The following is a 6,167-nucleotide window of genomic DNA, read 5'->3' as shown; positions in this document are numbered from 1 at the left end:
TCTTTTTCATTAATTTTTTTTATTATTATTTTTAAATGTTATTCTTTTCTTGTAATTCCTTTGGGAAATTTAAATTTTCCAAAATGCCGGAGGGAAAGGGTTTTTTTTAAATTTTTTAACAATTTTATCAGCAGCTAAATTTTTCCCCTTCTGTTCCAACCCTTTTTTTTTTCCACTTTCGTGCTGCTTTTCCTGCTGTTTCCAAAAATTTTTTTCCAGCTGTGCTAATTGAAGATGCAACTTTCCGGGTTGAAAACAATTTTTGTTAAAGTGTTTAAAGATCCCCGTTCCATGTTGATTTTTTTTTCCTGTGTGACATCAAAATAAATAAATATTCCTTTAATTTTTTTCATAAACTTTTTTGAACATTATATAAAACAAAAAATTTTTAATTTCATATTTCTTTTTTTAAAATTTGTGTAAAATTTTTTCAACCTCATTAAAATTAAAATTTTTCTACCAAATACATCTGTAATAAATATTTTAAATTGGAAATTTTTAATATATTTAAATTTAAAAACCCGAAATCCAACTCTTTGGGTTCTTTTTTTAAATGGATAAGCTTTTTGTTTAAAACTGCAGTATTAAGCATTAAAAATTTTCACTGAAATTTTCCATCAACAAGTGAAAATTTTAATAAGATCACAAAGAAATTAAAAATTTTATCCACAGGTTAGTTATATTTGGGGGTTGAGTTCCCCCCTTCATATTTTCAATGGGTTTTTTTTTCAAACCCCCAAACAATGTATGAAAATTTGAAAATTCTTAAAACCAAATAAAAAAAATCTTTTTGAAATCAAAATCTTTAAAAATACTTAAAACCAAAATTCCCAAAATTAAATTTGGGCAATTTCTGATTTATTAAAATTCCCAAAAACATCTTACTTATTAAAAGTTTCCCAAAAATAATTATTAATATTGTGTAACTGTAAGAACCCTTTGTTTAAAAATAAAATTTTTTTCCAATTTTTTAACCCCTTTTTTTAAAAGGGGGTTCCCTTTTTTTGTCATATTTTCACTAATAAATTTTGCCCCAAAAGAGGCTTTGTTTAATATATCCAAACCAAAACATAAGTTTTTTTTTTTTAAATTTAAAAATTAAAGAACGCCCAAAAATCCCCCGGATTTTTTAAAATCACCCGTGTATTTTTATAAACCCCCCCACTTTTTTCAAACCTTAAATAACCCCCCCCTTTTTTTAAACCAAAAAAATAAACCCAAAAAAATTTTTTAAAAAATCTTTCACGTTGGGTTCCCCCCCCTAACAATTTTTTCATTTTTAATAGTTTCAACTTTTTCAAAAACCTTCATTTTTTAGTTCTTCCTTTTTTATTTCCAGCAACATTGAACCAAAAAAATTAAAACCCCCCTCATTTTAACCCAAACCTTTTTGGGTTTCATGGACAAACCCTCATAACCTTTTTCCCCTAATTACCTTTTTTTAAAATTTTAAGATCTTTTATTAATAGGGAATCCTGATTTTTTTTTGTTAATTCTTTAAATTTTTTTATTGAAAGAGTTTTAATGTTTTTTTTTATTGTTATATCTTTTATTTTAAACAAAAACAATCAAATCATTATCTCCCTTTTTGTTAAATTTCTTTTTTCCAGTTTTCTATCCTTTGGGAATTTAAATTTTTTTTGGGCCAAAAGTTTATTTAAGTTAAAAATTAAAATTAAACCCAAAATTTTCCATTTGGTGAAACTTTTTATGGGTTAAAATAAATTTTTTCCTTTTTCCAAAAAATCTCTGAGTCATTAATCATTTTTTATTTAAAAGTTCCCCCATATAAATTTTAAAATTTTTTTGTTTTAAATTTTTAAATTGAAACATCTCAACCCACAGTCAAAGGTTTTGCATTTTTAAAATTCAATTTTTTCGGGCTGGATTTTTTTTTCTGTGTTCTTTAAATTTAAACGAGTACATTTCTTTAATTTTTCGGTTTAAACCCCTTTTTTTGTTTTTTTCCAAATCTTTTTCTTTGTTTATTACTAACTCTGAAAATACAGGTAAATTTTCCCCTCGATAATAAAATCTTTTTCAATTTTTTACATTAAATTTGCCTCAAAATTTTTTTTCATTCTTCAGGGAAAAATTCTCTAGTGTCTTCAAACTCATCATTTCATCATCCAAACCCAAAAAATGGGCTTCCCGGGGGTAATAATCGTATTGGGGTTTTTGGGAAAAGCTGTGGTAAAACCCCCGATATGTTTGTAAAGGGTTTTAATTTTTATCACCCAATAACGCTAATTGTTGTTTTTTTTCCAAAGGGAAACTTTTTTAAATGATTGATTTTGTTCTTTTTGACTTTTTATTCCTTTAGTTTAATTTGGGTTATTAAAATTTTTTGTGTTTCATATCCCCCATTTGTAGCTTTTTTTAAATTTTTTTTTTCATTATTTCTTTTCTAAGAGCCCCATCTTTTGCCCGATTTAAAATTTTTTTTTATTTTTATTTCATTAAGGTTTTTATTTTATTTAATAATAAGGAAAGATAATGTAAGATATTGAAAAAAATTTTTAAAAAAATGTAATATTATTTAAAAAGGAAAAATTTCCCAAAAAAAAGTTCAAAAAGTGAAAAATCCAAAAATTTACAAAAACATTTCCTTTTTTGCCGATTCATGTTTTGGGAAAGGTTTTAAAAAGTTTGGGTCTTCCCGGGCCCGGAAAAACAAATACAATTTAAGGGATTTTACTTTTGAAAACCCCTTTATATTATGAAAAATTTTTCTTGTATGCTAAAAACCTTTGAACAATCCCAAATACAAGATTTTAAATTTAAACCCCTTAAGCCAATTGCCAAAAAAATTTTTAAATAATCCCAAAAGAAAAACTTGAATGTTTAATAATGGGAAAAAATTGATGTTAAAGATCTTGAACAAAAAAAAAAAAGTAAAAAATATTTGATGATTTTTTATGTGAAGATAAAAAAATTCAAAATGAAATAACAAAATACTTTTTTTCAAGGACGTCACAAAAACCCGTTGTTTATTTTTTTAAGTCAGTCTTACTATAAAACAAAAAAAGATTTTGAATTTTTCGTTCACATTTTTTTTATTTGGAAAATCCAGGGGAAACGGGGGAAAAGATATGATTTGTAATGAACAAAATATAGGGTTGTGATTTATTTTTCTAATGCAACAAAAAAAAATATGAAATCTTTTTATATTTTACAAACCAAGGAAGTTTTTTTGAAAAAACTTTTCTGGGAAAATATAATGGGGGTTTTTAATGATGTAAAAAAAAATAAGTGGGAAACTGACAGTATTTAAATAAAGTTTAAAAATTTTATAAATTTATTAAGTGATTTATGCCAAAAAAAAACAATAAAAAAAAAGCTTAGAAAGGTCATGGAATCATATCTTTACAGAAAAAAAGGAATTTTAAACACAAAGAAAAAGAGCATTAAAATATGGGAAAGGGAATAAAATAATCAACCTAGGGAAAACCAAAAAAAATTCCCCCGATGTAGTTTTAAGACGATTTTTGTTTTAAAAAAGTTCAAAGTGTAAAAGATAACTATAAACTTGAAAATATTAAAAGTATTTAAAAAGACAATTTGAACCCGAAGTAAAAAAATATTGAAGAATTAACAAAAAAAATTTTAAAAAAAATTCATTATTTTATAGTTGAATTTAAAGGGAAAATTGAAGAAAAAAAGAAACTTGGGCTGATTCTATTAAAGAACTTGAAGAGAAATCTGATTTGAAAAGATGCCCAAAATAAAAAAAGTATTTAAACCCCAAATTTTTAAAAGTTATACAATCAAGTTCAAGAATTAAAAGTTTGTATGAAAAAACATGAAGAACTAAAAGACAAGATTATTGAAGCTGAAAAAAAGTTACAAAATATGTTCAGTTAGAAATTAGAACAGAAAAAAAATAAACTAAATACTGAAACTGAAAAAAGCATAAAGATTTATTAGAATTAATTTCAAATAAACTTGCAGAATATAAATCTGAATTGAAAAGGGACAGCTTCACAAAGAGGTGATGATCATGATACAGCATTAGAGGACTTCAAAAAAGACTAACTTTCTAAAATAGATGACTTTAAAAAAAATTCGAATTGGATTAGTATTGTTGACAACCGTCATAATTTAAAGTATGCAGACTTAAGTAATATTACAAAAAAAAATTACAAGAAGATATGACGCAGCTTAATGCTAAAGTTGAAGAACATAAAAATGAACTGGACTTTGTAGTTGAAAAATCATTTTAAACAAGGAGAGTTAATTACTGCTAATACTGAAGCAATTAACATAATTAATAATCACTAGAAAATTTGAAGAAACAACTTGTAGACCTGATTAATAATGTTGATGCACGTCACAATATAAAGTATGAAGAGTTAAGTAAACTTAAAGTTTATTACAAGAAGATATTAATGAATTTATGATAAATTAATGATAAAATTAAAAAAATAATAAATGATCTGAACTCTGTAGTTAAAATATCAGCTAAACAAGGAGAATCAATCACTGCTAATACCCAAGTAATTACTGCTAATACTAAAGCAATAACCGCTAAATGTCGAAGAAATTGCTACTAGATGAAAAAATTTCAATAATTGGGAAAAATAAGAAGTAAAAGATGCTTTTCTTAAAAACAAGAAACACAATTAGCTAGAACAAAGAATACTGTTGACAATTATCTGCTTCTGAAGTTGCTACAACAAAACGACTTGATGATTTAGCTGAAATAATTCTTAAACTTAAAAAGAAAGACAAAAAATTAGAAAGAAAAAGGCTAGAGGAAGTGGGACATGAAGTGTTTCTCTTTGAATACTATTAATAACATACTTTTGATTACATACAAAATGAAAAAGTATTTTGACCGTCGTGGTGCCTGGATATATTCAACATATAAAAATATGGCCGATCTGAACTATTTAAATAATTTTAATAAAACCTGGAATTATCGTAGATTATAAAGATTTTATAAAAACAACCAACAATATAAAATAATTACAAGATATGTTTTGAGTGGTGTGTTTATAGTCAGAAAAAACCGGAACTTATTTTAAAAAGATATTAAGATTTTATTAAAGGGTACGAGCTCTTAGGTGAACCGGATAAACCGACTAAAAGCCCAATATCACATTTTATATTTAGGTGGGGAATTAGGCATTCTCAGGATGATGTTTATTTTTTGATATATTGATATGTAAATATAACAGCTAGGCAGCTGAGGACTTTGACACTGATCAGTTAATATCTATGTATAAGAAAAAAATTAAAGTTTATCTAAAACAAGGAACAATGTTTGATATTCATCCTTATGAGGATTCAGCATCTACAGAAGTAACATTTTGCTTTTGGGTAGTTACATTAGATTCTACATATCGGATGAACCTGTATTTATGATGGAAACAACTTTTGGAAATTAAAAGTTTAATTAAAGTTTTAATTACTATGTGTACCCTAATAATATACTTACTAATTGAAAATAAGATCAAATACCTTACATTTTATTAATAAATATAATCTGCCAAAGTTTTGCCAAATTTCTGCCAAAAGTTTGCCAAGTTGGCAGACACTGCCACATTGCTGCCACTTGGCAGAAAAATGGCAGGCTTTTGATTGGTTGAACTTGTGGTTTTCCACATAACCATTTTTAAAAAATGCACTTGATTTACCTTTGACACAACCCGGTACATAAAGGACAAGTATGTGTCTTACAAGTAGGACAAGCTTTCAATACACAATAGAATTGTATTTGTTATAGGGTATATTTGTTCTCCAGTTAAACTGAAACCTGATCTTTATCTTGATATGCACTGTCAATCAGGAAGTAAATACGCGGGGTATAGATATTTAAGAGTCAATTTTATTTCAGCTGTATCTTTGATACAGCCTGTGGTTTTTAATTGTCGCAGCATGGTCTTTCGGACGCAAAGAACGAAATCTTTTTGGTAAACCAAAGGTTTCATTCGGTTTACCTAAGATTTAAAAGATTTTTCAGGGTATAAAGGGTACTAAGTTATATTTTAATTTTAGGGCAGTTTAAGTCCACTTATATAAATAGGTACAAGGGGTCGGGGGGGGGGGGGGGGGGGTGGGGGGGGGGGGGTGGTCATCTTGTTTTAAAATCGATTCTAATACTACTCCTGCAGATTTTCAGTTTTACCGGTGATTGCAACTATAACTAATAATAGAAACGATAG

Source organism: Mercenaria mercenaria, chromosome 7 (assembly GCF_021730395.1).
Source record: "Mercenaria mercenaria strain notata chromosome 7, MADL_Memer_1, whole genome shotgun sequence".
Taxonomy (NCBI): Eukaryota; Metazoa; Mollusca; class Bivalvia; order Venerida; family Veneridae; genus Mercenaria; species Mercenaria mercenaria.
The sequence above is the reverse complement of the archived record's forward strand: the minus strand, read 5'-3'. Positions refer to the sequence as shown.